The following is a 24,270-nucleotide window of genomic DNA, read 5'->3' on the forward strand; positions in this document are numbered from 1 at the left end:
TGGAACGCTGAGGGGAAATGAAAGGAATATTTGATGAGAAATAATTAGGAATTATGACTTAGGAGATAAAAGAGATATTGAATGAGTGGAACTTGTAATGAAGAGTAATTCTTATAAAGACATTTTGCATTAAGATATCAAGAAAATGATTAAGTGAGGCCAAAATTCCTTTTGTATTAGATGACAAAAATGATTAAGATAAGGAGGAATGAAAACCAATGAATATAAAATTCTCTCTTTTTCCTAAAGGGAATTTTATCAGTATTTGATCAGTACCACGAGCCTTCGAAGTTGATGATATAGTTTAAAGTATTTATTCTATAAGAATTATGTAAAATATTAAGATAAATAAATTTCTTATATGTACAAAACTTAATCTCAAGTAGTAATCGATATTAATATGTTGATAACTGGTTATCAAATAGTAATGATCAACTATTTAAATCTATACCACAACTTATATTAATTATTGGACTCTGAGAAAAGATAATAAAAAAAATTGTCTGTCATTGCTTACTAAGAAAGGAGGAACGGATAATAAAAAAAATTGTCTGATCTTTTAGTTTTACTGGAAATGAAAAATTTTAAGTTTTTTAATATTTTAAAATTACTTTTAAACTCGTCTGTCTCTCTCTCTCTTCTCTCTCTCCCTCTCCTCTCTTTTAAACTCTCTCTCTCTCTCTCTCTCTCTCTCTCTCTCTCTCTCTCTCTCTCTCTCTGTCTCTCTCTCTCTCTCTCTCTCTCTCTTCTTATCTCCAATTATGCATCAGACAATTCGAGAGGAAGGAAGAGGCAATTATTGGGCATTCATACGATCCAGAATAAGAAGATATTTTGAAGAGAGATGAAGAAGCGGTTTATTAAATTCTCTCTTCTTATCTCCAATTATGCATCAGACAATTCGAGAGGAAGGAAGGATGCAATTATTTGGGCATTATACGACTCCACGAATAATAAGATAATTTTGAAGAGAGATGAAAGAAGCGGTTTATTAAATTCTCTCTCTCTCTCTCTCTCTCTCTCTCTCTCTCTCTCTCGTAGAAACATAACTTTTTCATCGTTTTCCTTTTGAAATAACTGATCTCTTATTTATGTATTTCTTATTACCTTCTGTAAATTCTTTCAAATGAATACCACAATATTCTTTGAAAGCTTGATTTCTAAGTCAGTGGTCCCTGTTTATATAAGTCGTTGAGAGAGAGAGAGAGAGAGAGAGAGAGAGAGAGAGAGAGAGAGAGAGAGAGAGAGAGAGAGAGATTGCGGAAGTAGTGATAATTCTGTTAAATATTCAAAATCATTATTATTACTATTATTCCGAGGGTAAACCACCATTCATTTGAAAGAAGTAACAGAAGGTAATGGGAAATACAGAGAGAAGAGCTCAGTTATCAACATTAATAAAAAACAAAAGCTTGTGCCATATGAATAGGGTTGGCGTTTTCTGAATAATAATAATAATAATAATAATAATAAAATAATAATAATAATAATAATAATAATAATAATAATAATAAAGGGAAAAATGGATAAGCATCAGAAGCCTGAAAATAAACAAATAAAATGGATATGGGACTTGCCAGTGGAAATTGTACCCATAATCATAGGAACACTAGGCACGATCCCAAGATCCCTGAAAAGGAATCTAGAAAAACTAGCGATTGAAGTAGCTCCAGGCCTCATGCAGAAGAGTATGCTCCTAGAAACAGCGCACGTAATTAAGAAAAGTGATGGACTCCTACAGAGGCAGGATGCAACCCGGAACCCCACACTATAAATGCCACTCAGTCGAATTGGAGGACTTTGATAGACAACCCACACCCCCCCAAAAAAAAAAAGAAAAGAAAAGAAAATAATAATAATATAATAATATGGCCATTTTTTACTTGTTCCTTATGAGTAAGGTTGGTAATAATAACTAATAATAATAATAATAATAATATATAATAATAATAATAATAATAATAATAATAATAATAATAATAATAATAATAATAATAATAAACTCCGTTATAGCTTTCTAAAAAGTTAAGAAAGGGGCCTCATTTTACAATAGCTAACAGCAGGATCCCCTAAAACAGTTCCCTAGGACTCAGATTGCACCGGAAGTTGAAAATGATGGTGCCTAAATATCCCGAAATCCTGAAGGATTCTGGTGTCGATTCGTCCTCGTTTGGTGCAACATTCGTTTGCCAACTGAGGCTGGTGAACCAACAGAGGTCATTCTGGCACTGTAGGTAGGTCAGGTCAATCAAAGGTCAAGAACGTCGATGATGGTAAAAATTAATTGGGTTTAATCTGGCAAATAGAATTGCATTTTATAGTGTCGAATAGTGCCTCTAAATAGTCGATTTTAGCCTATATTAGTGACCTTGAGGTTGATAAGTTTATAGAGTTTAATCTGACAACTAGAACTGCAGATTATAGTGTCGAATAGGTCTCTAAATAGCCGATTTTTACCGATGTTAGTGACCTTGAGGTTGGTAAAAATTCATAGTATTTAATCTGACAACTGTAATTGCAGTTTATATCGTTAAATATTTTCTGTAAAACACCGATTTTAGCCAATTAATTAGTGACTAGAATTGTAGTTTATAGTGTCGAATAGCGTCTCTAAATAGCAGGGTCTTACCGATGTTAATGATCTTGAGGTTGGGTAAAAATTCATAGTATTTAATCTGACAACTATGATTGCAGTTTATATCGTTAAATATTTTCTGTAAAACCCCGATTTTAGCCTTTATTAGTGACCTCGAGGTTCTTAAAAGTTTATAGAGTTCGATCTGACAACTATAATTGCAGTTTATAGTGTCAAATAGCATCTCTAAATAGCCGAGTTTTATCGATATTAGTGACCTTGAGGTTGCGAAAGTTTACCGAGTTCAATCTGGCAACTAATTGCAGTTTGTGTCAAATAGTGTTGCCAATTTTAGCCAATATTAACGACGGGTTTAATCTGGCGACTATAATTACAGATTATAGTGTCAAAATAATGTCTGAAGATAGTCGATTAAAGCCGATATTAATCGAAACTCGTACACACGAATATTTGGCACTAATTTTGCAGAGGGTACAGTTATCTTCAATTTACTTAAAATAAAATATTTGCATTTAAATATGGAACAATATTTTACTAACAATGATTGCTGTAAAAGATGAATTTGATTTATAAAGAAATTTGTCTATTTTGCAGAATTTTTTTTGTGCGATGAAGGTGACGTAACGTAGGCCTATCTTCGTTTCGTGAAAGCGAGTATATAGGACTATCCAGAAACTATGAGTGTCTATACCATCCTATCAATAAAATATCGGGCTATTATCGCGTTATCTTTCTCCTACGAAAGAGGTATTAAAAAAATAGAGAAACTTCAACATAAAATAAACTAAACAGGTTCAGCCATATTTGATAAAACATACAGAAGTAAATAGAATATATATACATTTCATGGTACAATATCCACCATTGTCAGCAAAGCGCATTTATCCTAATTCCCTTTTTATTCAATTTCCGCATTTCTTTGTTGTTTGTCGTTTAAAATTTGGTTTACAAAGAAGATAATCGGTATTATGAAGAATTCGGCGGATTATGAGACTAGTGGGTTGATGTGCCAACAGCCGAGAGAGAGAGAGAGAGAGAGAGAGAGAAGTGCAGTTGTCCATATTACTTGTAACAGCAGCTTGAGTAACTATGCCATTAAAAAGAGAGAGAGCGCAATTGTCAATATTACTCGTAACCAAGGAGTTTGAGGGACTATGCTATTAAAAACCACTAGAAATTACATAAGAGAGAGAGAGAGAGAGAGAGAGAGAGAGAGAGAGAGAGGTTGGGGTGAGGCTGGGGGGCGTCAATAAGTAAAAAGCATCCACTGACATCTTTTCTCACACCTTCATAATTCAGGATCTATCGAAGGCATCATCTTAGACCGAAGTAAACATGGAACCTTCTGACATCGCTTTTCTTTTTCTCCACACTCGGAAAATGGAGACATTTCCGATTGCGTCGTCGCGTCGGTTTGTTTGTGTCCGCCGCTCGCAAAAGCGCGCGCTGAGAGAGAGAGAGAGAGAGAGAGCTGACGGCTGCTGACGGGACGCCCCGTTCAGTGCTAGCTTGGCCATCGCTGACTACGGACTTAAGGGAGATATTTTCCCCCCGAGATAGGCGGCGGTTTTTGGACGCTCATAGTCTGTATATAACCTGTTGAACGCGTGAGTTGGATTTTTAGTTTTATTTTAGTGTTTGTTTTGAATCCGGCTATAATTTTCTTCTTCTTGTTTTTGAAGTCTGGGAGTTCAAGCAGGTTATAATTTTTGTTCTCTTAGGCGATATAGTTCTTACAGTTACGCGAATGATCAAGATAAGTTTGTTATTTTTGCCAACATATTCTTCGAGTTGCACAATTCATAATAGTCTTACAACTGTGATGGAGATAATTTTATCTATTCATTTTTTTGGCCAATACACTCTTCCAGTTACACGAATGACAAGCGTTTTTTTTTCTTCCAACATATTCTTACATTTTCACGAATCAAAATAGTCTTAGTTACACGAATTATAAAAATAAAGGTGTTATTTTTGTAAACATTCTTAAAGTTACACGAATCTAAAAAGTTTTACGGTTACACGAATGGTGGACAAAATTTTGTTATTTTTGTCGACTCATTCTTACAGTTATAAGAATAATGGACAAAATTTTGTTTTTTTTTTTTTTTTGTCAACCCAGTCTTACAGTTATAAGAATGATGGATAAATTTTTTTTTATTTTGTCGACACATTCTTACAGTTATAAGAATGGACAAAATTTTATTATTTTTGTCGACACATTCTTACAGGTACAAGAACGATAAAAATAATTTTATTTTTGTCGACACATTCTTACAGTTACACGACCGGAAACAGTCCTACAGTTAAAGAATTAAGATAATTTTATTGTCTTTTGCCAACACATTCTTACAGGTACAAGAACGATGAAAATAATCTTGTTATTTTTGTCAATATTCTCACAGACACACGAATATGTAAAAGATGGTGACAATAAAATACAATTCTGACTATGAATAAATAGATTTTATGAAGTACTAATTACATACCGACAGTTATTTCGACAATTAATTCGAACATGATATAGGCCTATTAATATTACTTCTCATGATATTCAGGATTAAATATCATGATTTATATCGATAAAATGTGATCTTCAACTTGTGTGAAGGGACGGTTGAAATAATTCATGGGAAACGTGAATTCTACTGTATAACTGTTGTTTATGGAAGTGCCTATAGGTTGCAGATATGAAATTTTGGAAAAATGAGAGAGAGAGAGGAGAGACCTTACAGACCTTACAGACCTTACATCTTGTTCGGGTTGCCCCAGGTCCCTCAGTGTGAGGCACCTCTAGTGTCTACCAGAGAGTTGCTAGTACATCTTCCGGTATATTTTGCATCTTCCAATCTTGGATGGTCTGGGATGCAGTTTAGATATTTGTCGAGCTTATTCTTAAACACATCTACGCTCACTCTGATATATTCCTCAGATGAGCTGGCAACGCATTGAATAGACGCTGCATTATCGATGCTGGTGCGTAGTGGATTTAATGTCCTGTGTGCTTTCCTTATTTTCCTGGTATAGTTTTGGGCACTATTAATCTACTCTGCTTGCTCTTTCTGATATTTTTAGTTCCATGATATTTTCTGCTATTCTTCTTATCTGTTTCCATGCCTGAATTATCATGTAGCGTTCCTTCTCCTTTCTAGACTATATAATTTTAAGAATTGTAGTCTTTCCCAGTAGTCTAGGTCCTTAACTTCTTCTATTCTAGCTGTAAATGACCTTTGTACACAAAAACCTCTCTATTTGTGCAATCCTTTTGATAGTGTGGGTACCATATCATATTGCAATATTCAAGTGGACTACGAACATATGTTTTATACAGCATAATCATGTGTTCAGCTTTTCTTGTTTTGAAGTGCCGTAACAAACATTCCCATTTTTGGCCTTTACATTTTGCCAACAGAGTTGCTATTTGATCATTGCATAACTGTTCTATTCATCATCACACCAAGGTCTTTAACTGCTTCCTTATTGTGATGGTCTCATTATTAGGTCCCTTATATGCATATAGCTTTCTTTCTCTGTCTCCATAATTTATTGATTCAAATTTATCAGAGTTAAATACCATCCTATTTACCTCTGCCCAATCATATACTTTGTTAAGGTCTCTTTGTAGAGCGTTCCTATCTCATCACAGTAATTTCTCTACTTATTCTTGTGTCTCTGCGAAACTACTCACTACCGAATCTTTAACATTATTGTCTATGTCTTCAATCATAATAACAAACAGTATTGCAGCTAACACCGTACCTTGCGGCACACCGGATATTACCCTTGGCTTCAATCCGATTTCTCGTCGTTTGCAATAACTATCTGTTTTCTGTTGTGTAAAAATTCTTTTAACCATCTTCCTACTTTATCCACGATATTGTGTTTTCTAATTTTCTTCGCTAATATTATGGTCTACTTTATCAAAAGCTTTTGCAAAGTCTAAATAAACCACATCTGTTTCAGTTCCGCTTTTCATATTTTTGAATATGTTTCACGGTGGACTAACAGTTGGGTTTGTGTACTTTTTCCGGTACGAAAACCATGTTGTCCTTTATTAAACAAATTATTTTTTATTAAATTGTTTCATAATATTTTTCTTCATTACCCTTTCATACACTTTCATAATATGTGATGTTAGACTCACAGGCCTATAATTACTTGCCTCTAGTCTCTTGATCCACTTTTGAAAGTAGGGGTAATATATGCTAATTTGTGCTCATCATATATCTTGCCTGTATCTACACTTTGTCTTAATAATATTGCAAGTGGCTTTGCGATAGAATGAACTACTTTCTTTAACAAAATAGCAGGAATTCCATCAGCCCTGCAGCAGCTCCATTTTTAATTTCATTAATAGCCTGCACAATATCAGCTTCATTAATATCTATGTCAGCTAAATACTTCACTATTTTATTTTCCATCCCTTAACGTTCTTATAATCATTATCTTCATTTATCTATTCTAGGGGTGAATTCTCCTCTTATATCGTTCTGCCAGTATGTTGCAAATTTCCTTTTTTCATTCGTTTAATCTCCCTTCAATTCTCAGAGGGCCTATTTCTATTCTTCTTTTATTCATCTTCTTCGCATATGAGTATAATAGTTTGGGTTTGCTTGCTTGATATTTAATAGGGTTTTTTCGTCCAAGTCCCGTTTTCATTTTCTTTTGATTGTATAATCCTTTGTTCTGCATTTTCTATCTTACTTTTAGTTCATAACTTTCCATGCATTTTTTCTTTTGCAAGACCTTTTTTCCACTTTCTGATTTTCGGAACAAGATCCTTCTGTCTCTTGGTATGCATGAATGATGTTTACTTTTCTTCTTCGGTATATATTTTTCCACTATTATCTCCAATATTTAATATAATATCTCCGTATTTACCCTTATGTCATCACTTACGAAAAATGTTATCCCAATCTTTGTTTAATTCTTCATTAATTTCTGACCATTTTTATATTTTTACTGTTAGAAGTTGTATTTCCATATCCTTCCCACTTTTTCATTTCTTGCTTATCTCTATTTTCAACTTGCTTTGGAATGAACTGTTAATTCTATGACATTATGGTCTGAAATACTCGCATTATAAACTATTATTTCTTTAACATAATTCATCTCGTTCACAAATACTAGGTCTAAAGTATTTTCCTTTCTTGTTGGCAGGTGATTTATTTGTTTTGAATGTTGTATTCTAGTAGCATATCTAATAGCTTTTCAAATTGCCTATTATCTTCTGCACTACTATTACTCTCTTTTTTATATGTATAAGTACAACCACAATCTCCTATTCGTTCTTTCCATTCTACGAAAGGAAAGTTGAAGTCACCAGATAGGAGAATAGTCCAGTCCTTGTGATTTCTACATATATCATCCAATTTTTCAATTATTATGTCAAACTCTTTAGTATTAGGAGGTCTATATATTACTATGTTCATCAATTTTTCAGATTCAAATTCTACCGCTATTAGTTCACATTCTGAGTTACTATATTTCTCATATATTTTTCCTTGTTTTTTGTCTTTCCCATATATTGCGGTTCCCCCTTGATTCCTATTTTTTCTATCTGATCTATAAGTTTGGAACCCTTTTATTTGATCATCATTCCCAGTCTCTTGGGAATACCAGGTTTCACTTATTCATTATATCTATTTTCTTTTCATTTTGGGTTAGTTCTTCTAAGTACTCTTTTTTATTTTTCTTTTGAGTTACTCGTAACTAAACCCTTGCGCATTCATCACTATGATGGTTTGCGTGTTTTCTCCTTCATTTAATACTGATAGTAATAAGGATTTCCCATGTCTCTTTCCTGTTCTGGTATGTTGTTCTTTTTTTCATTTCCAGAAATTCTGACATTAAAAAATCCAACTTTTTCCATAATATTTGATCTTCCTTCATCATATTATTAATTTTGTGTCTGAATCTGCAATTTTCTCCGTTTCTGCAATATCCTCTTGCATAATAAATACAGGTTTATTATCTCTTGAGTAGAATTTCGGAGGCTGATGCTTTTGAAAGTTTTTTTGGCTGACACCTCTGCATATCCTCATTGGTGGTTTGCTTTTCTCTTTTACCTGATATTCTTGATTTCTCTCTTTATTTGTTTCTTTCTTATTTTGGATTTTATTACTTGGTTGGTTATTTATTTGATTATGATTCATGGCTATAGGGTGCATATATTTGCATTTTTTTCGTCGAACTTACATTCCTTTTCCTTCTTTTAGGTTTTTACATATTTTTGGATGCAGATCTCTGCAATCATCCCATATCCTACTTAAGTATGCACATTTACCATATATTTCATAGTTTTGACATATCTTAGGATGTTTGTAGTAACATCTTTCTCCAAATCTGCAATTCCCTCTTTTCAAAAGGTTGCAGATTTTGTCTTTCTTCTTGTCTATTTTTTCCTCTTTCCCGTCATTGTATAGATTCTGGGTTAGAGCCTCTTCGGGATTTGCTTTTCTGTTGTCATATCGTAATTTATTTCTTCGTAGGTATGCTGCTTTATTGCCTCATATGTAGTATCAATGAGTATCTCTGCACCTCCATACTTTTATCTTGTTCTTTGTTTTCCTTATTTTTTTCTGTCATTCATTTTTGTTTACTTCTCTTCCGTTTTCCTCTTCTTCTTTTTCTTCTTCTTCTTCCTCTTCCTCTTCTTCTTCATCCTCAACTATTTGTACATTCAATCTTGATTTAATAACATTGTCTATCCATGATAGACATGTTGAACAAAAAATTCTTGTATCTTTTCTCAAATCTTGTATTACCTCAGCACACTGTGGATGGGTCGGAATGTTGCATGCAGCACATTTTCTGATTAGGTTTTTGTGTGGGATTGACTATGCTATACCAAACCTTACACAGTTTGCATGCTTTTGGCATTCTTTTTTCCTAATGCATCAATTAGTATATTCACAAGATTTACCTTATTCATTTTCTTTGTCGGAATATGTTGGTTTATGTATATTTTCTTTATGAGTCTCTTGACCACTTGGATTTTATTTAATTTGGAAACTTCTTCAATTATTTTCAAGATGGTTTTCATTAGATTTGTTCCAGTTTGAAGGATTATATCCTTCTAATATATCTATGAATGCTTTTGTATCTTTTTGGTTAGGACGTTGCTGATTTCATAGATGAGAAATGCCAGTTCCCTTCCTGCTACCTCATCGTATTGTGAATCTGCTAAGCACGCCAAATTACGCCACCTTTTCCCGCAGTTGGAACTTACTGCCATCTTGTTCTGATTTATAGTATTACACTTGATAAAACTAACTTAGAAGACGCTTTATCCTACTATTTTCACACTAATCTTATCACCGATAGTTCACGAACACTTCTAGATATTTCTCAAATTCTAGTCGTATGTTAAACTTGTGATATCTGTTGATTATTGTGACTTCACGCGGGTACGTCCTCACCAAGCAAGATGGCTACTACGAGGAGAGCAGAGAGAGAGAGAGCGAGAGAGAGAGAGAGAGAAGAGAGAGAGAGAGAGAGAGATTATTTATATGCGTACTTATCAATTATGATGGATTGATATGCTGGCTAGGTATAGCTATGTATAAATACATACATACATATCATATTTATTATATATATGTGTGTGTGCGTATATATATATATATATATATATATATATATATATATATATATATATATATATATATAAATATATATATATATATATATGACTGGTGAAAATGTTCTGTTACAACAGAATTCCATCTAATAAAAGAAGCCCATAAAAACACCAAATATGGAGAGAAAAGAAAATACTATATTTCAGAGGACTTGCTGTACTCCCTTTCTTCAGGTAGATGAATGAGAAAAGTTTACAGAAAAGGTGGTATTATACCAAGAGGTCCATCCACAGGCAAGCCAATTTAGGTCTCCCCCGCTGATAATCTTCTTTAATCTTCTTAAGCGTTGGTTGAATGAAAATCTTGTCGATCGTATCTGAAATCCATGCTCCTTTTGAGATGTTCATTACCTGCCTCTCTTTTATTAAGGCCGATTCCATCATTTGACTCTTGTACCGCAGTTGCTGCTATAAATTACACGTGACAAATTCCTGTTTATTCTATGGCTATGTTCATTTATATGGTTGAAAATAGCTGAGTTCTGTTGTCCATACCTAACTGACCGTTTGTGTTGTATTAATCTCTGGGGAAGTAAATCATTTCCCCAGAGATTAATACAACACAAACGGTCAGTTAGGTATGGACAACAGAACTCAGCTATTTTCAACCATATCTTGAATAAAGTTAGCCATCAGAATAAACCGGATTTGGAATTTTCCACGTGTAACTTTATAGCAAGCAACTGCCGGTCGCTTTCGGATAAAAAAAAAGCGTACCAATAGCCAATGGTGGAATCGGCCTTAATAAAACAAGGGAGGAGGCAGGTAATGGAACAATCCTCAAAAGGAGAATGGATTTCAGATACGATCGACAAGATTTTCATTCAACCAACGCTTAAGAAGATTAAAGGAAGATTATCAGCGAGGGTGACCTAAATTGGCTTGCCTGTGGATGGACCTCTTGGTATAATACCACCTTTTCTGTAAAACTTTCTTATTCATCTACCTAAGAGGGAGACAGCAGTCTTTGAAATATAGTACTGTTCTCTCTATATTTTGGTGGGTTTTTTGTATGGGCTCCGTTTTATTATTATATATATATATATATATATATATATATATATATGTATATATATATATATATATATTAAATATATATATTTATATATATCTGTGTGTTTGTATTTATTGATATATGTGTGTGTGCATTTATTTATGAGAGAGAGAGAGAGAAGAGAGAGAGAGTGAGTTGAAGAGAGAGAGAGAGAGAGAGAGATGAGACTATATTACAATATACACTTATAAAGGATACTTATTCATTCAATTAATAAATTTAAAAGCATATAATCCTGGAATCTCTATCTTTCTCTCTCGCTCTCTCCTCTGCTCTCTCTCTCTCTCTATCTCTCTCTCTCTATCTCTCTCTCTCCTGTTTTTGCAAGAATTTCGATAGCGCATTGCTGAGTCTTTATTCTAAATGCGTCCTTCCATCAACTTAATAAATATTCCAAAACTGAATCATTATTTTGGCAGAATATATAAACGATGCATTTCAATGGCTGTGATTTTTTTGTCAGATTTTGTTTTTAACTTTTGGGTGTCGGTGATAAAATATTAAAACAGTTTTTTTTTTATTGGAAGATTACTGTTGAGAACTGTAGTATCTGTACGCAATGACTGAGAAGAGTAAATGTATATGTATATATATTACTTATATATATATTATATATATATATATATATATACATATATGTATATATATTATATATATATATATGAATGTATTTGTATATATATATATACATATATATATATATATATATATATATATATATATATGTATATATATATATATATATATATATATATATATATATATATTATATATATATATATATATATAACTGAATCACGAAAGTTAGGAACGTGATAAATCCATAAATAAAGATATATGCCACGAAGGAAAAATAAACGAATGAGTAACTGCGAGACCTTTCGACGTTTCCACGTCCTTTACTGAGCAGAACTGACATACATGGGACAAAAGACAAAACAAGAAGATTCGTATAACTGACAGATAGGAATTATAAAGAGATTAGTACCCAGAATCCGACACCTGGAAGAGAGTAACCTTCCCAAACAGGCATAAACAATGGGTGCAATTAAAAGTTTAAGATAAACATCTCAGATACAAGGACAAGATAATTAAAGAATTATAGGTTACAGCTGTTCAGAACTTTGGTAAACAAAAACCATGTTCACAATACATATTCACAATACAGGTTAGACATACATTACTACGAAGATAACTCAAAGGCAACTAATTTTTATTTAAGTCTGTAATTATATCTTTGAGGTCATTCTTAAACATGTTACAAATACAAGGTCTAATGAAAAAAGGCCACGATTAACATTGAAATTACAATGAAAAGTAAGTTGTATTAAAGCAGATTCTAAAAGATTTCGTGCATAAGACATCTCTTGACTGTGCAATTACTGAACTACCAACCCAATTTATTCGGTGGTTGTTTTCACTTAAATGAATAAATATTGCATTAGATGTCTTGCCCCCCAGTTTTTACAGAATATTTATGCTGGCATTAGCCGTACTTCTAGGCCCTGCTAGACTGTCCGAGATAAAATGAGGACAATCAATACATGGAATTTTATATATTATGTTGTTGCTTTTCTGGGGGGGGTGGGGCTATTTTTTATTAACATTCCTTTTAGTGTGGTTATTATAGAGAAAACAAGGTTTGACATTAAAAGCTTTTAACAATGATTTAATGGTTTCAAATCCGTTAAAAAAAGGCAAACTGAGAAGTTACGGCTAAAGCCAGCATAAATAATTCTGTTAAAAAAAAACTGGGCAAAAACACATTCTAATGCAATATTTAGTCATTTAAGTGAAAACAAACCACCGAATAAATTGGGTTGGTAGTTCAGTAATTGCACAGTCAAGAGATGTCTTATCACGAAATCTTTTAGAATCTGCTTTAATACAACTTACTTTTCATTGTAATTCAATGTTAGTCGTGGCCTTTTTTCATTTAGACCCTTGTATTTGTAACATGTTTAAGAATGACCTCAAAGATATATTACAGACTTAAATAAAAATTAGTTGAGTTATCTTCGTAGTAATGATGTCTAACCTGTATTGTGAATATGTATTGTGAACATGGGTTTTGTTTACCAAAGTTCTGAACAGCTGTCACCCTATAATTCTTTAATTGTCTTGTTCCTTGTATCTGAGATGTTTATCTTAAACTTTTAATCGCACCCATTGTTTATGCCTGTTTGGGAAGGTTACTCTCTTCCAGATGTGTCGGATTCTAGGTACTAATCTCTTTATAATTCCTATCTGTCAGTTATACGAATCTTCTTGTTTTGTCTTTTGTCCCAATGTATGTCAGTGCTCAGTAAAGGACGTGGAAACGTCGAAAGGTCTCGCAGTTACTCATTCGTTTATTTTTCCTTCGTGGCATATATCTTTATATATATATTATATATAATATATATATATATATATATATATATATTATATATATATTCTAGGGCACAAGTTGATATGTTAATAATATCTTACGAAATTAACAATATCTCAACACCTGAATAGCTAATCACTATCTTCGTATATCGCGAACAAAAACCATGACTTTTTTACATTTACCAAATGACTGTTTAGTACGATTTTACTACAGAATAACGCTTATATCAACGTGGTGATAAAACACAATATTTCCTTATAACTCCTCCTTACAACCCTGGTCAGGCTTCTTTATAACTTCAATACATCATAAATAAAAATTTTGTCGTATGAAAAAATCTCTTTAGCAAACTTGAAAGGATTTTAAATGACATGCTAATTATATATTTAAAAAAGGTACACTGTCGTTTCCATAATATCAGTTGATGGAATAGAAAATAATTTTCTTTTGAATAATTTTCATCGCATGTAGAGAAAATTATGTTCGTTTTGAATCATCTAATTCGCATAAATCCTTTTTTATACCATCGGTATTTTATCCTGTCGCATTTCTTGAAATAAGCGCAGTCAGTTTTCACTGATTTATAAAAGAAATTAAGAAAATAAAACCTACAGTATTGAAATTCATGCTTCAAAAGAATTTTATTATTATTATTATTATTATTATTATTATTATTATTTATTATTATTATTATTATTATTATTATTATTATTATTATTATTATTATTATTGTTATTATTATTATTATTAATTTATTTATTTATTTTTTTTTTTATCACAGTCCTCCAATTCGACTGGGTGGTATTTATAGTGTGGGGTTCCGGGTTGCATCCTGCCTCTTTAGGAGTCCGTCACTCTTCTTACTATGTGTGCCGTTTCTAGGATTACACTCTTCTGCATGAGTCCTAGAGCTACTTCAGCCTAGTGTTCCTATGATTATGGGTACGATTTCCACTGCCATATCCCATATCCTTCTTATTTCTATTTTCAGATCTTGATACTTATCCATTTTTTCCCTCTCTTTCTCTTCAACTCTGGTGTCCCATGGTATTGCGACATCAATGAGTGATACTTTCTTCTTGACTTTGTCAATCAACGTCACGTCTGGTCTATTTGCACGTATCACCCTATCTGTTCTAATACCATAGTCCCAGAGGATCTTTGCCTGATCGTTTTCTATCACTCCCTCAGGTTGGTGCTCGTACCACTTATTACTGCAAGGTAGTTAGTGTTTCTTGCACAGGCTCCAGTGGAGGGCTTTTGCCACTGAATCATGCCTCTTTTTGTACTGGTACTGTGCAAGTGCCGGACATTCGCTTGCTACGTGGTTTATGGTCTCATTTTTCGTATTGTACTTCCTACATATGGGAGAGATGTTATTTCTATCTATCGTTCTTTGGATATATCTGGTTCTTAGGGCCCGATGTTGTGCCGCTGTTATCATTCCTTCAGTTTCCTTCTTTAGCTCTCCCCTCTGTAACCATTGCCATGTGTCATCGCTGGCCAGTTCTTTAGTCTGTCTCATGTATTGTCCATGCATTGGTTTGTTGTGCCATTCCTCTGTTCTGTTTGTCATTCTCCTGTCTCTGTATATTTCTGGGTCTTCGTCTACTTTTATCAGTCCTTCTTCCTATGCGCTCTATGCGCTCTATGCGCTCTTGAGCCACTCGTCTTCACAGGTTTTCATATATTGTCCCAGTGCTCTGTTTTCGATGTTGACGCAGTCCTCTATGCTTAGTTGTCCTCTCCCTCCTTCCTTTCGTGTTATGTATAGTCTGTCCGTATTTGCTCTTGGGTGTAGTGCTTTGTGTATTGTCATATGTTTCCTAGTTTTCTGGTCTATGTTGCGGAGTTCTGCCTTCGTCTATTCCACTATTCCTGCGCTGTATCTGATTACTGGCACTGCCCATGTGTTTATGGCTTTTATCATATTTCCGGCGTTGAGTTTTGACTTGAGTATCGCCTTGAGTCTCTGCATATATTCTTTCCTGATCGTGTCCTTCATCTCTTGGTGTTTTATATCCCCTCCTTCCATTATTCCCAGGTATTTGTATCCTGTCTCATCTATGTGTTTGATGTTGCGCTCATCTGGTAGTTTTATCCCTTCAGTCCTTGTTACTTTGCCCTTTTGTATGTTGACTAAGGCACATTTTTCTATTCCAAACTTCATCCTGATGTCCCCAGATACAATCCTTACAGTCTGGATTAGGGTATCTATTTCCTTGATGCTCTTACCATACAGCTTGATGTCGTCCATGAACATCAGATGGTTAATTCTGCTGCTTCTTTTCTTGAATTGGTAAGCAGCATCCATCTTCTGCAGTACTTTTGTCATGGGAATCATGGCTACTACGAAGAGTAGTGGGGACAGTGAGTCGCCCTGGATGATCCCTCCCCTGATATTAATCTCTGTTAGTGTTATTCCAGAGCTTGTAAGTATTGTATTCCAGTTGTGCATTGTATTTTTGAGGAAGCTGATGGTATTTTCCTCTGCCCCATATATTTTCAGGCATTCTATTAGCCATGTGTGTGGTATCATGTCGAAGGCTTTCTTATAGTCTATCCATGCCATGCTTAGGTTGGTTTTTCTTCTCTTACTGTTCTTCATTACCATTTTATCTATCAGGAGCTGGTCTTTTGTGCCCCTACACCTCCTTCTGCAGCCTTTCTGTTGGTGGGGGATGGTGTTTGTATCCTCTAGGTAGTTGTATAGCCTTTCGCTGATGATACCTGTTAGTAACTTCCACATTATTGGTAGGCAGGTGATAGGCCTTTAGTTACTGTCTATCTTTCCCTTACTCTTGTCTTTCTGGACTAGGGATGTTCTTCCTGTGGTCATCCATTTGGGCGCATGGTGGTTTGTGATACAATGCTGGAGTTGTTCTGCTATTCATTATTATTATTATTATATTTTATTATTATTATTTATTTTTTTTTTTTTTTTTTTTTTTGCTCTATCACAGTCCTCCAATTCGACTGGGTGGTATTTATAGTGTGGGGTTCCGGGTTGCATCCTGCCTCCTTAGGAGTCCATCACTCTTCTTACTATGTGTGCCGTTTCTAGGATCACACTCTTCTGCATGAGTCCTGGAGCTACTTCAGCCTCTAGTTTTTGCTAGATTCCTTTTCAGGGATCTTGGGGATCGTGCCTAGTGCTCCTATGATTATGGGTACGATTTCCACTGGCATATCCCATATCCTTCTTATTTCTATTTTCAGATCTTGATACTTATCCATTTTTCCCTCTCTTTCTCTTCACTCTGGTGTCCCATGGTATTGCGACATCAATGAGTGATACTTTCTTCTTGACTTTGTCAATCAACGTCACGTCTGGTCTGTTTGCACGTATCCACCCTATCCGTTCTGATACCATAGTCCCAGAGGATCTTTGCCTGATCGTTTTCTATCACTCCCTCAGGTTGGTGCTCGTACCACTTATTACTGCAAGGTAGCTGATGTTTCTTGCACAGGCTCCAGTGGAGGGCTTTTGCTACTGAATCATGCCTCTTTTTGTACTGGTTCTGTGCAAGTGCCGGGCATTCACTTGCTATGTGGTTTATGGTTTCATTTTTCGTATTGCACTTCCTACATATGGGAGAGATGTTATTTCCGTCTATCGTCTTTGAACATATCTGGTTCTTAGGGCCTGATCTTGTGCCGCTGTTATCATCCCTTCAGTTTCCTTCTTTAGCTCTCCCCTCTGTAGCCATTGCCAATTGTCATCGCTGGCTAGTTCTTTAGTCTGTCTCATGTATTGTCCGTGCATTGGTTTGTTGTGCCGGTCCTCTGTTCTTTCTGTCTTTCTCCTGTCTCTGTATATTTCTGGATCTTCATCTACTTTTATTAGTCCTTCTTCCCATGCGACTCTTGGCCACTCGTCTTCACTGGTTTTCAGATATGCCCCAGTGCTCTGTTTTCGATGTTAACGCAGTCCTCTATACTTAGTAGTCCTCTCCCTCCTTCTTTTCGTGTTATGTATAGTCTGTCCGTATTTGCTCTTGGGTGTAGTGCTTTGTGTATTGTCATATGTTCCTGGTTTTCTGATCTATGCTGCGGAGTTCTGCCTTCGTCCATTCCATCTATTCCTGCACTGTATCTGATTACTGGCACTGCCCATGTTGTTTATGGCTTTTATATATTTATTTCCGGCGTTGAGTTTTGACTTGAGTATCGCCTTGAGTCTCTGCATATATTCTTTCCTGATCGTGTCCTTCATCTCTTGGTGTTTTATATCCCCTCCTTCCATTATTCCCAGGTATTTGTATCCTGTCTCATCTATGTGTTTGATGTTGCTCCCATCTGGTAGCTTTATCTTCAGTTGTCGTTACTTTGCCTTTTTGTATGTTGACTAAGGCGCATTTTTCTATTCCAAATTCCATCCTGATATCCCCAGATACAATCCTTACAGTCTGGATTAGGGTATCTATTTCCTTGATGCTCTTACCATACAGCTTGATGTCGTCCATGAACATCAGATGGTTGATTCAGTTGCCTCTTTTCTTGAGTTGGTACCCGGCATCCATCTTCTGTATACCTTTGTCATGGGAATCATGGCTACTACGAAGAGTAGTGGGGACAGTGAGTCGCCCTGGAAGATCCCTCTCCTGATATTACCTCTGCTAGTCTTATTCCAGAGCTTGTAAGTATTGTATTCCAGTTGGCGCATTGTATTTTTGAGGAGCTGATGGATTTTTCCTCTGCCCCGCCATATATTTTCAGGCATTCTATTAGCCATGTGTGTGGTATCATGTGCGAAGGCTTTCTTATAGTCTATCCATGCCATGCTTAGGTTGGTTTTCCTTCTCCTACTGTTCCTCATTACCATTTTGTCGATCAGGAGCTGGTCTTTTGTGCCCCTACACTTCCTTCTGCAGCCTTTCTGTTGGTGGGGGATGGTGTTTGTCTCCTCTAGGTAGTTGTATAGCCTTTCACTGATGATACCTGTTAGTAACTTCCACATTATTGGTAGGCAGGTGATTGGCCTGTAGTGACTGGCTATATTTCCCTTACTCTTGTCTTTTGTACTAAGGATGTTTCTTCCTGTGGTCATCCATTTGGGTGCTTGGTGATTTGAGATACAATGCTGGAGTTGTTCTGCTATTCGTGGGTGTAGGGCCTTGAGGTTTTTGAGCCAGTATCCATGGACTTCATCGGACCTGGGGCTTTCCAGTTGGCATTTTCTTAGTTGGTGTCTGACTGTGTCTGTCGTGATGTCTGTGAAATCTTTGTTTTATTCTCCCTGTTTCTTCTTCCTTGACTTCCTGGAGCCATGTTGCATGTTTGTTGTGTGATACCGGATTGCTCCATATGTTTTCCCAGAGTCTCTTACTTGGTTCGGCTTCAGGAATTTCTGGGTGGTTGTCTTCCCCTCTTAGTTGGCTGTATAGTCTTTTTCTGGTGGTTTCGAATAGTTTGTTCTGTTGGTATCCCTTATTCCTGTTCATGTACCGTTGGATCTTATGTGCTTTGGCCTTAAGCCTCTGTTTTACATCTTCTATTGTGTTGTTTAGTCCCCTCTCTTGTACTTTGTATTTCTCGTTGAGTTCCTCCCTTGTTTTCTTGCTTCTTAGCCTTTTTTCTGCCATCTCTTTCAGTTTACTCAGGTCAGCTCTCATCACCATGATTTGCTTTTCCAGGCGCCTTTTTACCAATGGAGGTTGCTCGTTTGGTGTCGGTTGGGGTTGGGTTGGTTTGCTGGTGTTGTTCGAATCCCAGATCAGTTCTGCTACTAATCTTGCTCCTGCATATACCAAGTTATTTGTTTCTGTGATACTGGTGGTGTGTATTATGCCCATTATTTCATTGACCTCACTTGTTTTCTCCCTTAATTTCTTGGTGTTGTAGGCTTTCATGGAGGGTGGGATCTTTGTTCTCTCTGTATCTGGCTCCATCCATTGTCTAATCTTTTGTACCCATTCCGTCCTCTCTGTTACTTCGTCGGTGTTTCTTCGTGTGTCGTTGTTTGATACCTCATCCTCCCTGTCGTCTTCTGTGGCATCGTCTCTCAGTTCGTCTTCGTGTAATTCGTTGTCGTGTGACATTTCCCTTTCCAGTTCCTCTCTTTCTGTTGGGGAGAGCCAGTTCTTTTCTTTATGTTCCTTACTTGGTCTGCCAGCCTCTGCTCTGTTTGGGGGATGTTATTCCTCTCATTCCAGATGTTGATCAATCTTCTTCTATATCCTCTCTCCGTCGGGTTGCTTCTGATGTAGCATCTCCATATTTCCTTATTTTCTTCTCTTGTCCATTTCTTCTTTTGCCTCTGTAGCTCCAATCTCAGGCTGTTGATTACTGTCGTTGTGGTGATCAGTTGCTGGATGACGACCTCCAAGTACCTGACCGTCTTCCCTTCAATTGGGTTGAATACCTGGTTGCCGGACGAAGCTCCTCTGTTGCCAGAGGTTCCATTTACGTCGTTGTCGTTTATTCCTTCATTTCTTTCCATCATTGCTGAGTTTTGCTATTTAACCCATAGCTGGACCCTACCTACCCCATCAGGGATAGGTACTCATTTACAGCTGAGTAGACTGAGGAAATTATGGTAAAGATCCTTTCCCAAGGAATCAACGCCGAGAGAGCGGTCACCCATCCAACTACTGACCAGCCCAAATGTTGCTTAAACTTGACTTAAGTCTATTGACGACCTAACCCACTCCTCCACGGCGCCACATATTTATTATTATTATTATTATTATTATTATTATTATTATTATTATTATTAAGATGAACAGTCGACTTGAAATTCAAGCTTCCAAAGAATATGGCGTTCATTTGAAAGAAGTAACGGAAGATAATACGAAATACAGAAAGAAGAAATCAGTTATTCGAAGATAAAGATAATAAATAGATTTTGAACTGTGTTAGTATGTAATCATCTAATTTGCATAAATTAATGTTTACTTCGCATAGAGCTAATTCGGTTTGTTGTATTTATAAATTTTGAATAAGCACATTCTGTTGTCATTCCTATTATAAAATAACACGGAACAAAATAAAATAAATTAATTTTGTTAAAAAAATATTGATTTAGTCCTTTTTGCCTTCAGTGAACCTCATAAAAAAATCATAGGCCATAATTGTTCCTACGATATGTATACGTTTTTATGACGCTTATGTACATTACTCTACGATACCAAGACGATATCGTTATGATTCAGTTAAAAGACGCTACTTGCTGTAAGAATTAGTACTGCAACAGTGATAATATTACAGTCAAGTAATCAAGACTGTAGCCATGCGCTATTTTTATGACCAATTATTTGGTGAACTTGTAGTAGAGGTATACAGTATCACAGGAGCTAATCTATTTGTCCGGCTGTTAGAATGTTAGATTGTGAGACTGTCAAACTGGCTATCAGTCAGTCAGTCAGTCTTTCAATCAGACTTTCTGTCTGTCTGTCAGTCTGTGTCAGTCATCAGTCTGTCTGTCTGGCATTGACAACCTGTCAGTCTGTCTGTCATTGACAATCTGTCAGTCTGTGTCAGTCATCATTCTGTCAGCCTGTTCATTGCCATTATGTCAGCCTGCCTGTCTGGCTGTCAGTTTCAGTTTGTCAGTCCGTCTGTCTGTCATTCTGTCTGTCTTAAAGTCTGACAGTCTGTACCAAAGAATTCCCTGTTCACTGTAGTTAACTAATTTTCCCAGCAGTCTGTCAATCTATCAGTCAGTCAGTCTGTCAGTCTATCTGTCAGTCTATCAGTCAGTCAGTCAGTCTGTCAGTTAGTCTGTCAGTCTATCTGTCAGTCTATCAGTCAGCATCTCAAGTCTGTCAGTCTGTCCCAATGAATTCCTCCTTCACTGGAATATTCCCAATTCAGTCTCGGAACCAAAGTATAACAAGAAGACCCAACCTCCCATTGAAAATATATAGAAAAGAATAATTGAATTAAAAACTCCTTTTGCAATTCTTTCCTTTGTGTTCCCCCGTCCAAATTAGATGAAAAGTCACAGAATGATAATCTGTCTATTTCCAAAGGGGCTTCTCTCAACACTCACAAAAGAGAGACGGGGATGAATATGGTAGATACTCAGAGGGGCACAAATAAATCCTTTTTTTGTGGGGGAGACTGTTGGGATTTTGGTGATAATGAAATTTGGCAGGATACAGGGAGGAGCGTTTTGGATTCTCTCTCTCTCTCTCTCTCTCTCGTTACATGTTTCAACTTATATATTTCAACAATTTGTGTTCTGTCTTGGATCCTACTAAACTGAATTTGTATATATGTATGTAAATAAATTTATATTTATATATATATACATATTCCAAAATTTATATTCATATGTGTGTATATCTATGTATATATAAATGTGTATATATTGATGTCTATACATATATTTTATGTATATATATATATATATATATATATATATATATAATATATATTTAGATATACTATATATATACACACATATATATAAAACTGAACTCAACTCTTTCATGTTTTTCGTAGGCACAAAATTCTTTTAGCTGGTCCAAAATACCCCCTGTGTACACACTACCCCCAACCCCCCTCTACCCTCGCTCGTCTATGAAAAAATCTGGTATATGAAAAAATGTAGTACATTCCAAAAAACAAATTTATCAAATACATTTTTTCATACATTTTTTATACCAAACTGATGAAACGGAGTCACAGAGTATATTATTTAGAAGCTATTTTTTAAAGCATAGGCTACTCAGTGCTATTATTTAAACTAAGGCTACCATAGGCTATTAATTAAACAAAGGCTAATAGGGGCTACTATTTAAACAAATGCTACTAGAGCCTATTATTCAAACAAAGTACTAGAGGTTCTTATTTATACAAAATCTGTATTTCAGAAATTTCCGAGACACAAAACATTATTGTTCAAACAAAGGCTTTTAGTCTTAAAGGCTACTGAAGGCTATTATATAACAAAGGATAGTAGAAATTATTATTTAACAAAGGCTACTGGGGCTATTATTTAAACAAAGACTACGAGAGGCTATTGTTTATACAAAGGCTACTAGGGGGAATTATTTAAAGGCTTCGAAGGAAACATAGAGTAAGGGGAATTCCTTCTATCAAGTTTTGGTGTTAATTACTGTCTTGATTTGGTAGTGATTATATACATTAATAAATAATTGTGAGGATAGTGAATCGATAGTGGTAATTATTATTATAATATAATTTTTGATTGACAGAGAAAACACTGAATTTTTATAATGATGGTTGGGTAAATAATTCAGTGTTGACACTTACTAGATAATTATAATCACTATAATGACAGATTATTCTGTCATTTAACTGACAGGCAATAAATAGTGATAATCATGATGATGTCGAGTATACGATAATCCTAACGACAGCTTTGAAATGCTTCGGATAATTATATCGTCAAGAAGATTTGGCAGAGATTTAAATTACAAAAATAATAGATGAATAAAATTGTAAAAAATATATAGAATTAATTACACGTAACGTTATGTGAAACTACTTATTTTCATAGACTTCGTTGAAATAGACATTGTGACAAAATATTTTGTTAAAATAGGCGTTGTAACAAAACGGTTTGTTAAAATAAGCATTTTAACAAAATGTTTTGTTACAAAATAAGCATTGTAACATAATATCTAGTTAAATTATGCATTGTAACAAAATATTTTGTTAAAACACGCATTTATTTGTAACAATGCCCATTTCAACAAAATATTTTATTAAAAAATAGACATAGTAACAAAATATTTTGTTGACATGGGTATTGTAACAAATAATTTTCTTAAAAGTAGGCGCTACCACAAAACCCCTTCTATAAATAGCTCTTGTTGCAAGCTAACAAAAAAATTACCAATCACAATCTTTTTCGATATCTAATCGCTTGCGAATCATTCGCTATAACTAGGCATTGAGTCATTCCAATTGTGAAAAAAAGGGGTTATTCATCTCGGCGTATTAATGAGGTCCACCAACAAGAGGCCATTATTCATCAGTAATTTTTTCAGTCAATGGGAAGGCGAAGTTTGCGTTATTCAGGCATTCATGCATACATACATACATATGTATACGAGATAATAATCTCGTATTTTATATTGGTAAGCTTTAAGCCAAAAGCGGTAGGCAAACTAAGTTTGGTAACACTTTCTCCTCCCCCCCTCTCTCTCTCTTTTAGACACTGGCAATAGCCCCCCCTCTCTCTCTCTCGACACCCAATCGCTCTCTCTCTCTCTCTCTCTCTCTCTCTCTCTCCATCCATCTTCCCCTTCATTATCTAAGGTCACCAAATCAGAAACGGGCTACAAAACTACGTTTATTTAAAAGCAAAGCATTGATCAAATAGTTAGGTTCTCAAAGTTCAAAATAGCTTAATTGATCCCCAATAACTATTCATTAGTTTAGTCATGACATTAGCAGTCAGTCAACACCAACTCCAAAATACACATATGGTTCCTCTCCAAAACCCATTCCCCTTTGTCAAGACATTCCCCCTTGTCCAGATCCGCCTGTTAGGAAGAACAGGATAATACTCTGGTAAGCACAAATAATTGCAAAAACAGAAAGTCAAAAGATTAAATAAAATGGACATCTTTTACAAGAATGCTATAAAACAATCTAGCCACACCTTTGGCTAAATCACAGCGAATCTT

The 24,270-nt window shown here is 35.2% G+C and overlaps 1 pseudogene; it reads left to right on the forward strand.

Moving 5' to 3' along the window:
* The first annotated feature begins 4,096 nt into the window (after positions 1 to 4,096).
* LOC135226361 (somatostatin receptor type 5-like) overlaps positions 4,097 to 24,270 on the forward strand; it is a 154,952-nt pseudogene continuing 134,778 nt past the window's right edge.

Source organism: Macrobrachium nipponense, chromosome 14, assembly GCF_015104395.2.
Source record: "Macrobrachium nipponense isolate FS-2020 chromosome 14, ASM1510439v2, whole genome shotgun sequence".
Taxonomy (NCBI): domain Eukaryota; kingdom Metazoa; phylum Arthropoda; class Malacostraca; order Decapoda; family Palaemonidae; genus Macrobrachium; species Macrobrachium nipponense.